The sequence below is a fragment of the Haliotis cracherodii genome, unplaced genomic scaffold, assembly GCF_022045235.1.
Source record: "Haliotis cracherodii isolate W230 unplaced genomic scaffold, xgHalCrac1.p SCAF_15, whole genome shotgun sequence".
In the NCBI taxonomy this organism is placed as follows: Eukaryota; Metazoa; Mollusca; class Gastropoda; order Lepetellida; family Haliotidae; genus Haliotis; species Haliotis cracherodii.
Genome location: NW_027266270.1, coordinates 34518618 through 34529606, shown reverse-complemented (window position 1 = coordinate 34529606; position 10989 = coordinate 34518618).

The following is a 10989-nucleotide window of genomic DNA, read 5'->3' as shown; positions in this document are numbered from 1 at the left end:
CTCACGTGCTGACTGAAACCAATCCAATGTCTTTTTCATATCCGGGGTTCAGAATCAATTGTTATGGATACCATGCATATATAGTAGTTTATCAGTGAGTGAATGTTCGTTATTCCACATTGGCTCAGTAAGATCAAGCCTGGACCAGACAAGCCAATAAACACATCATCACTATAATCATGTAAATAGTGGATCGATTCAAAGACGGGCCTATATATATGTACGTCCGGGGGTCGATTGAATTCTGTATTTATAAGTGCGCCAACAGAATGGATATATGTAGTATGTTCGTTGTTAAACGCCACACTCAGCAATATTCCAGATATATATGACGGCGGTCGGTAAATAATCGAGTCTGGACCAGACAATCCAGTGATTGACATCGTGAGCATCAATCCACGCAACTGGGATATATGTTTGTTTGTTTGTTTCATATAGCTGGAATGTTGCTGAGTGCGGTGTTAAACAACAAACAAACAAAGATAAGGTGTGTCAAACACCCATGTAATGTCCTATATTGTTAATATCTGAGAAGGGGCGGTGTATTCCATACTTAACTCTGGACCAGGCCATTCATAACAATACGTATACATTGGCTTACACGATTTCTTAACTGATGTTGTACATGAGTTGTCGGGGGGAGAGGGTAGGCACTTAAAATGTACACAATACTTAGAAGGGAGGGGGGGGGGGGGGGGGGGGGGGTGTGTGATCCCTACCCCACCCTCCCCACCCTCCCCCCCCACACCCACACCCACCCCACCCCACCCCACCCCAAGCCATACATTGTGTACGGTCCCTTATCGTGGTCAATGTTGTACAGACGCTAATATATCAGCTTGTATTAACAGTGTGATGTCCTGAATTGGAGGAAATAGAAACCTAAGGTCTGGACGTTCCGTCCGTGAAGATTCCATCAAGGAGACTAATACTAATACTGTCAGATAGACGTATTACCAGTGCTGAACTTGAGGAAGACACAGGTCATGGATCCATTGAAACTATTATCCATGAACATTTACAGATGAAGAAGATAACTGCTCGCTGTGTGCCAGCGTCTGAATTCTGATCTTAAGGAAAAAAGAACTGACAGTGCCAGAGAAAATTTAGAGATAATTAAGGAGGATTTATTTCAAATTCAAAAAAAGATGAAACATGAGTGATGAAACATGGGTCTACTACTATGATCCCGAGTCAAAACGTGAATCCACAGAATGACACCATTCCACTTCTTCGGCACCAAAGAAATTCAAGTTTTCAAGATCAGTGAAGAAAGTTATGGCCACTGTATTCTGGGATGCAAAAGGCGTGGCCCGTGTTGATTTCTTAGAAAGTCAAAAGACTATTACCGGTGCCTACTATGCTGATTTGCTGCCTCGCCTGAGAGATTCTATCAAAGTGGCGAGGAACGCTGACCGCTGGAGTTCTACTTCATGACAATGCCTCTTCTCACACCTCTCGACTTCAAAGGCTGCTGTGCGACAATGTGGGTTCGAAGAGCTTCCTCACCCTCCATACTCGCCAGACCTGGCCCCAAGTGATTTCCACCTGTTTCCTAAACTGAAAGAACACCTTCGTGAATAGCGCTATGACGACAGCAATGGCCTCTAAGTTGCCATGTATGGGTTTTTCAGGGTGGCTTCGGGAAACTTCTTCCTGGATGGAATTGAAAAGATTCACTATCGATATGAGAAGTGTATTGAAAAGCAGAGAGATTATGTTGAAAAATAAAATTAGCAACACTTTCACAATTGTTGGTTTTGTTGTTTAGGCTTCGATTTTTTTTTACCAGCCCTCGTATTTGTATGGGAACACCATTGCAAAGTTATGAGTGAGCTGCATGGGTTTAAACCTATTCGCCTGTGTTTCAGTAATTCTACGACCTGTCAGCTTGGATCGGGTGATCAAACACAGTGACTTGGTTGATTGCCTGTCATCACACCTGTTTGCATGGGACGTTACTCATAATATCAACCACTGGTTTGTCTGAGCAAAAACTCCACTGTGTACGCGGATCGTGTTTTAAGAACACCGATATAGCCTATATTTTGGTTTCAATGCAAACAATTTATTTTATCTCGTAGAGTTGTTTTACCTGTATAAATATTTTTCATCTAAAATAATTTATATACACTGAATGTGGGACAGCGGGGTAACTACTTACATAGTGTAGTGAATTCCCACCTGTCGACATGGCATGTTTTGTTTGTTCATTTGTTCGTTTGTTTGTTGTTTAGCGCAGCACTCCGCAGGGTTCGATTCTTATATGACTGCAGTCTGTAAAGAAATTTCAGTGACATTTTGAGCATCGATAAACGCAACTGGGATACGAGGACATGCATCTATGAAGTCAGCGAGTCTGACCACCCGGACCCGTCAGTTACCTCTCACGACAAGCATGGCCTGAATGCAAATTCCAATCCTGATTTTAACGAGGACCAAGCATGGGTTGCTGAAGACCAATTCTAACTCGGATCTTAACTGTGATTAAGCATGGGTTGCTGAAGACCAATTCTAACTCGGATCTCAACGGAGGACAAGCATGGGTTGCTGAAGACCAATTTTAACTCGGATCTTAACTCGTGGACAAGCATGGGTTGCTGAATACCAATCTTAACTAGGATCTTAACAGAGGACAAGCATGGGTTGCTGAAGACCAATTTTAACTCGGGTCTTAACAGAGGACAAGCGTGGGTTGTTGAAGACCAATTCCAAACCGGATCTTAACAGGGGACAAGCATGGGTTGCAGAAGACCAATTTTAACCCGGATAATGACTTGGAGACAATCGTTGGTTGCTTTAGACAAATTCTAACCCGTATATCTACGGGGAATATGGCACATGTGAGTCAACCAGTTAATTTGCGAGGCACAGGTAATTAGAGTCATAGAAAAGTCATATTGTACGAATTAACATGACCAGCCACATTCATTGAAAAATTCAATCAATGGCTTTCTGTTTCAATGTGTTTGTTTGTTTGTTTGTTTGTTTGTTTAAAGTCCCGGCTATATGATAACGGTCTGTAAATGATCGCGTCTGGACAAAACAATCCAATTAATGACATCCTGAACATCGATCCATGCAATTAGGAAACGAGGATATGAAATCAGCCAAGTCACCGAACCTGACCACCCTCAGTGAAAGAGTTTAAACAAAACAGCTTGTGTCAAATATTTGACGTCCCATTCACACTGACAACCTTGCTAATTATACAGTGAGTGAGTGAGTGACTTTTATTTAACACCGCTTTAAACAGTGTTCCAGTTTTTTTACTGCGTGTTAGCTTGATGTGGGAGGAAATCCCGAATTGGAGGTCTTAGACGTTTACCACTTAAATTAAACCCACGAGCACTGGTATGGCGCTTACAAACCTGGAAATATAATTGGATTCGAACCCACAGTCATAGGTTTCTCTGTCACATCTAACGGACGCAACTCTGCACAGCGAATTAAGACGACTTGGGCCCTAGCCCTTTATTATTTGTGACTTATTTGTTCTGAATAATATAAGTGATGCGTGTGTCAAAGACAATGTTTCCATATGTCGCTATTACCATTACGAAACGCGTATTATTTGTGCTAGTCGTTGGTTGATTGGTTTGTTGTTTAACGTCGCACTCAGCAATATTCCAGCTATATGACGGCGGTCTGTAAATAATCGAGTCTGGACCAGACAATCCAGTGATTGATATCATGAGCATCGATCCACGAAATTCGGGTCGATGACCTGCATCAATCCAAGTCAGCGAGTCTGACCACCCGATCCCGTTAGTCGCCTCTTACGACAAGCACAGTCTCCTTTTACGGCAAGCATGGGTTGCTGTAGACCTATTCTACCCCGGATCTTCACGGGTCACTTGTGCTAGTCATGATATGTATATATAATTAACTCACTCACTTTAAAACTTGTATGGGGTAACTGGTGTAGTATTTCTTGTTAGAAGCAGAATATTTTCTCTGTCACCACTTAAAAGTACTGTTTTTGCTCTGAAAAGTGGAGATAAACATCTTAACGCCCTCGATGTATTCCAATATTTTATATTTCTTTTTTTTTCCATAAAAAACCCTCTATCTTAGACAACAATAATTTTTGTGTGTGTGTGTGTGTGTGTGTGTGTGTGTGTGTGTGTGTGTGTTCAGGCCTTTTCCTCCAGCAGTGACAGTCATAGTACTCTAATTTTGCTACCAATATATTTCCCAGCATGGACCCCAGCAATATTCTCCCTCACTAAATTATCACAGTGTTCACGTGAAGCCAGCAAGGCCACTTTTCAATTGTCTGTAATGAAGTTTATGAATTCGGGCGCGGCAACCTGGTTTCAGCGACCAAATGGACCAGATAGTCAGTCGCTAACATGGTTGAGGGCGTGTCATCGTTCGTCGATTGCGTAGATCGTTGTTCGCAATATCAATCACTTGATTATCTGGTCCAGATTCGATTATTTACAGGCCGCCGTCCTACAGCTGGAATATTGCTGAGTGCGGCACTAAACAACAAACAAATACACAGAAAGAATTAGGAGAGTCGTTTTTCAAAGGGCTCCAGAGTAGTCAAGTAGTTACTTCGCTCGTCGAGACATTAAACGTCCTACGTCTTGATGGATCATATTCAGTCAATTGGTAAATATGGGGAGACAAAATGCCAACCTCTATACACAGGAATCTTGATACTTTCTCCTCAGAATACGCTGATGAAGATTAGTTTTCCAATCTATCTGATGGCGACACAGATAACGAAAGCAGTGACTCAGACATTCATTGAGGAACATGAACAAAGACATACTGTAAATTGCTGTGTGCATGACGAACAGTGATATCATTGAAAAGAATTGTGAAATTTAACATAGAATTTGACCACTATAGGTAAAACATACATATCTCTGAAAGCATTCTGTCATCTTCAGAAAAAAAGTGCTGAGTCATGCCTTTAACGCCCCCTACTGGCAAAATGGTCAAGACGTATTTCGTAAGAAATATGTTTTTGAATAGCCCAGACATAATACAAACGTTACAAGTAATCAACCATATGGACCTTTCGGGGTAAATAAACATACCCTATCTCTTAGACTATTGATTTTGATGGAACGGCTGTTGCTGAACGTACTCATTGACCCTTGAGATTACAGTGCAGTGTTAAATCTGTCGCAATTTCAACATTTTAAATGGAAGCTCGTTATTTCTTTTGTTTGCATTGGTTTTAATGACAGAGCGCTTTGTTTTTATTATCCCAGCGCCGTCGTGTACGATGGCACGTGATCAACGTGATCATCCGATGTATATCATCTGTTTCGCTGCTTATTCTATCTATGTAACGGCGGAAATGGTCGTTTCAAACTCTTGCAGATCCGGGTTAGAATTGGTCAACAGAATCCCACGTTTGCCGTCTCCAGCAACCCAGACCGTCGTCACATAGCCAGAAATGTTTAGCTGAGTGCGGCGTCAAACAAACAAACAAACAAACAAAAACCTTTCAACAGCGGTTACTACTATAGGAGCAACGTCGACGCCCATGCACTTGGTACGATAACACGACATCCACCAAGTCAGCGAGCCTGACCACCGATCCATTGAGTCGCATCGTCAAACACGTACAGCTTGCTGGGGCCCGATTCTATCCTGGAATGTCCACGGGACATATTCTATCATAATAATATGCAATTAATATCTGATTGTACCTTAAACTACTGAACAAACAAAATGTAACAACATATGAAAAAACATGTGTTAATGCATTCAGAACAAACTAATGACAGATTCCTAATCATATTTTATTTTTGACGGAACATCAAATCTTTCGTACCAGTCTATATCACTTACAGTGAAATCCTCCGGATTAACAAGTGTCCGCATTAACGAATATTGGCTCGGACGTGATTCCCGCGGTACATATGTACACATTCTCAACAATAACCTGTCGTCCGTTTTAAGGAGGTTTCCCTGTACTGAATCATGATCAATTGCACCAGCAGTGGTTCATCAAAACGCCAGACTTAATCTTTGCACTGTGTGATACTGCGTGAAGCTGTGGGGGCTCGTTGTCACATGAATCAACCACAACCACAGGCTTGTCACAGGGGGCGTCACAGGACATCACACGTGTTCATGGGTCCCCGGATCAGAGGTCAAGGTGTTAATCTCGCTTTGTGTTGTGTGACACGAAGTTGATGTGGAAACGTGGCCTGTTCAAGACGTTTACTGTACTAATAATTGAAAATACAAAAGCTGCATGTTATCATTGGTAGAAATTCGATGTGCAAAACTGAAATACTGTTTAAAGCGGTGCTCAACCAAACTCACTCACTCTCTCTACTGCTACTGCCACTACTACTACTACTACTACTACTACTACTACTATGACGACGTCTATCACTACCAGTAATACTACTACTACGACGACAAAGTACAACTACTACTACTACTACTACTACTACTACTACTATGACGACGACTATCACTACCAGTAATACTACTACTACGATGACGAAGTACAACTACTACTACTACTACTACTACTACTGCTGCTGCTACTACTACTACTACTACGACTACAACTACTACTACTATGACGACGTCTATCTCTACCAGTAATACTACTACTACGACGACGTCTATCACTACCAGTAATACTACTACTACGACGACGTCTACCACTATCACTACAAGTACAACAACTACTACTACTGCTGCTACTACTACTACGACTACTACTGCTACCAACATTACTACTACATATACGTTGCTGCTAGTGCTGTAGCTAAACCACCACCACTACTAGTAGTGGTACAACTACAACAACAACTACTATTACTACTACTGCTACTACTACTACTGCTGCTGCCACTGTTACTACTACTGTGACTACGACTAGCTACTCCTACTACTGCCACTGCTACTGCAACTGCTTCTGCTACAACTACGACTACGACTACTACTACTACTACTACTACTACTACTAATAATAATACTTCTACTACTTCTGCTGCTACAACTACCATAACTACTACTATATATACGTTGCTGCTACTGTTATTACTTAAACCGCCACAACTATATTGTTGCTGCTGATGTCGATGATGAGGCTTCTACAGATGATCTAATATTCGTCACATGATGAACCTTGGTTGGAAGGCACACGTCACAGGTGCTTTAATGAATTAATGAGGCGGGCTTTAGGTCGTTTTGAACAGTGTTTCAATTGTATCAGGTGTCTGAGCTCAATGTAGCACGGAACGTTAATCTCAAATAGCCGTTTACCATTTGTGTAAATACCACGCCTACTGGCACAAATTCTGAATCTGAATTTCAACAACATATGCAGTACCACCAAGATTGTAACTGAAATCTTCCTAGATACATTGCGCATTTGACAACTTGACCACCCATTCTAAGATGCTTCGCTTTACATCAAAGGCGCCGATTCTATTCTGCGATAAAGTCTCCACGTGTCCCTTATTAATCTCGAACTTTGTCCTATAAATATCATAAGTGTACATGTATTTGTATTCAGCTACCATAAGCTGTAATAAAGTCTGGAGCCGCCGCAGGGTCGTACACCACTTGACTGAATGGACAGTGTTGTTCCGCCTAGAGTTTCCGTGTCTGTTTCAGGAGAAATCCTATACACACACGAGCAGGGGATGGACGTTGGAAGACACATGATATGACATACTATATTCTTATAATGGATGAACTTATGAAGTCCAATGGACAATGTATTGTATGCAAACCATGTAAACACTGCATTCATTATACTAAGTCTTGTCAAGCCATTGTTGGTCTTTAGTCTCTAAGGGTATGTTGTTATTGTCAGGGTAATTCAGTAATTAGATAATTACAATCTGAAATCTTCTTTGGGAAGCATTTAGAAGTTGGAGGTTGGTTGGTTGGTTTGTTGTTTAACGCCGCACTCAGCAATATTCCAGCGGTCTGTAAATAATCGAGTCTGGACCAGACAATCCAGTCATTGATATCATGAGCATCGATCCACGCAATTGGGATCGATGACATGCATCAACCAAGTCAGCGAGCCTGACCACCCGATCTCGTTAGTCGCCTCTTACGACAAGCATAGCCGCCTTTTACGGCAAGCATCGGTTGCTGAAGTCCTATTCTACCCCGGATCGTCACGGGTCTGACTAAGTAAGGACAATGTATATGGATGAACAACTTCTTTATTTATAATAAGGGTTTCCTTTGTGGTGATCTGTATTGTCTGGTGCACTAGATGTTCGGGGAAGCGGCTGTACAATCCTGCACAATGACTGTGGAATAGATGCATTTTATTGATAGCAAAACCAGTCTCGATTTATAACAACAAGTCCAGCCAGGTCTATTCCACATCAGCGTCAGGAAAATTACTTGTTTTAATTTTAAAGAGAAATGTATTTTATAATGAAAGATTTCACACGTTACGGCAGTACGGTTGTACTGTGTGAAACATTATTTGAGATGATTTTGTTCAGTGGTAAGGTACGTGTTGTTTAGTAGTGTAGATGTTGCGTCTCGTTTTGCTAGGGTTGAGATTATTCCTTTCTTGTGTTGAGGTGGATCACTGGAGGTATACTGAAGGTACTGTGTGGGTTGGTTTGTGTGGTATACAGTTGGGGTGGTCTAGTTGGGGGTGAGGGTGTAGGGTGACAATGGTACCTTGTGGAGCCAGCAGAGGAGGGATGTGGGGGTTGGTTCCAGGGTTGTTTCTTCTATGTGGATGATGAAGACCTAGGTGATTAAGGTGATAGTGGGGTTGCTGATGGATATGGTATCTAGGGGTATCTCTATGTGGTACTGATACAGGAGTGAGACACCCGGAACAGCTAGAGCAACAGACAATACAGAGCATCACTGAGAAATACCAGAAAAAAAACAGAAATCTCCCGCCAACAATCTGTGCCCCTTGACATCAGCCTCTCCTTCTTTGGAACTGTTAGCCACTAAGTTCAGAAACTCCTTAAGTGAGTGAGTATAGTTTTACGACGCGTTTAGCAATACTCCATAAATATCACGGCGGGGGAACAACAGAAATATGGGCTTCACACATTGTACCCATGTGGGGAATCTAACCCAGGTCTTCGGCGTGGCGAGCGAACGCTTTAACCACTGGGCTACACCAAAGCCCCGAGACCCCTAAAAATGTAAAATAGGCCCTGGGAAAACAGGAAACTTCAAGAAACTATGGAAGTTCAAAGAAAGAAGCCAGCCATTGACAAAGACCGGGGATCTATCTACCAGCGTATACTCTACTATGCGATTAACCGCAAATGAACATATTCAGGTGTCACATGTTACCAGTATAAGGTATATAGTAATAGAAGCTAATAATATCAAACAGTATAGGTCAGTATATCAAACCCTGTACAGAATCCCTTAATGTACTGGTTATCAGACGCAGATCCCTTTTGAGATTATATTAAGTGGGTGAGGGGGAGTAAATACATGATGTTTAAGGCCACTTTTAGTAATACTACTTTGGTGTGACGAGCTGACGCGTTGCAAGTAGAAACCCCCGCCGCCATTGCCCCCTGCACGAAGGCTTTTCATATGTGACGTATTCCACATGCTTTCATCCCTGGCGCTGACAGAATATTAGATATTATCTTGTGGATAAGACATGCATCGTGGGTTCGGATCTCGCTGATGACACACGTTTTTATCAACTTCAAATATCATGAAATAAAATAATAGAAATATAGATATTCCGTCATTGTCTTGTAGTCTTTTACTAGCGATTCCGTTAGTTAAAGTGTGGACAAATGAGTCTTGGTTTAACAGTTGGTTGTACACTTCACAGCAAAGGTACGAGGGCCATTCAATATATAACTCCTCACTTCTTCTTTTTCCACATAATCACCATTGAGGTCTATGCACCTTGTCCAGCGATGGGTGAGAGTTAAAAGCCCGTTGTGATAGAAACCATGGGGTTGTTCGTGTAACCACCCCTCCACTGCTGTCGTGAGTTCATCATCGGACCGAACATGACGTCCACGCAGTTCTTTCTTCAATTTTGGGAAGAGAAAGTAGTCGTTTGGTGCCAGGTCTGGTGAGTAAGGTGGATGAGGCAATACTTTGAACCCGTTCCGCTTCACTGCGACAACCGCAAGCCGACAGGTGTGCACTCTGGCATTATCATGTTGGAGCAGCACACCTTTTGTGTTCTTTCCACGACGTTTGGCAAGAATAGCAGTTCGCAAACGGTCCAGGATATCGGAGTATTACTCTCCAGTAATAGTCTGGCCACGTGGCAAGTAGTCAATGACGAGACCCCTTTGGTATCCCAAAAGATGGTTGCCATGACTTTGCCAGCCGATGGTTGAGTCTTAAACTTTTTGGGACGGGTTGAAGCAAAGCCAGTCCACTGCTTACTCTGTTCTTTGGTTTCTGGGTCATAGTGGTGTAACCAGGTTTCATCACCAGTGACAATTTTCTCCATAAAGTTGTCTGCATCCCGACTGCTTTGCGTCAAAAGTACCTGACACATTGACGCACGTACAGCCTTCTGATCATCACTCAGACATTTCGGGACCCATCGGGCAGACAGCTTCCTCATACCCAGACGATCATGTAAAATGGTATGGACACTTCCCTCTGAAATGTCCAAGGCCTTGGCAATTTCTGACACCTTCATTCGTCTGTCTTTGACAACCAGTTGTCTCACAGCTTCACTGGTTTGGTCACTGGTCACCTCTACAGGCCTGCCAGGGCGTGGCAACCCAGAATTTGACCTGTGCATACGAAGGTGCACTGTCACCATAAACATCTGACAATTCATCATGTATCTCCTTTCCCGGTTTCCCTTTTAAGTAGAGGTACCTAATAACAGCCCTGTACTCAACCTTTGACGAAAATTTGGCAGAATCTACCCTTGCCATCTTCATAGATCACGTGTGTGACTTCAAATACAATTTCCTCAGTGAAACTTTGTCTATGCACGTGACATTCATTGGTGCACAGCACGTGACAAACATGCAACCGTTAAGATCTGATAAATAGCTT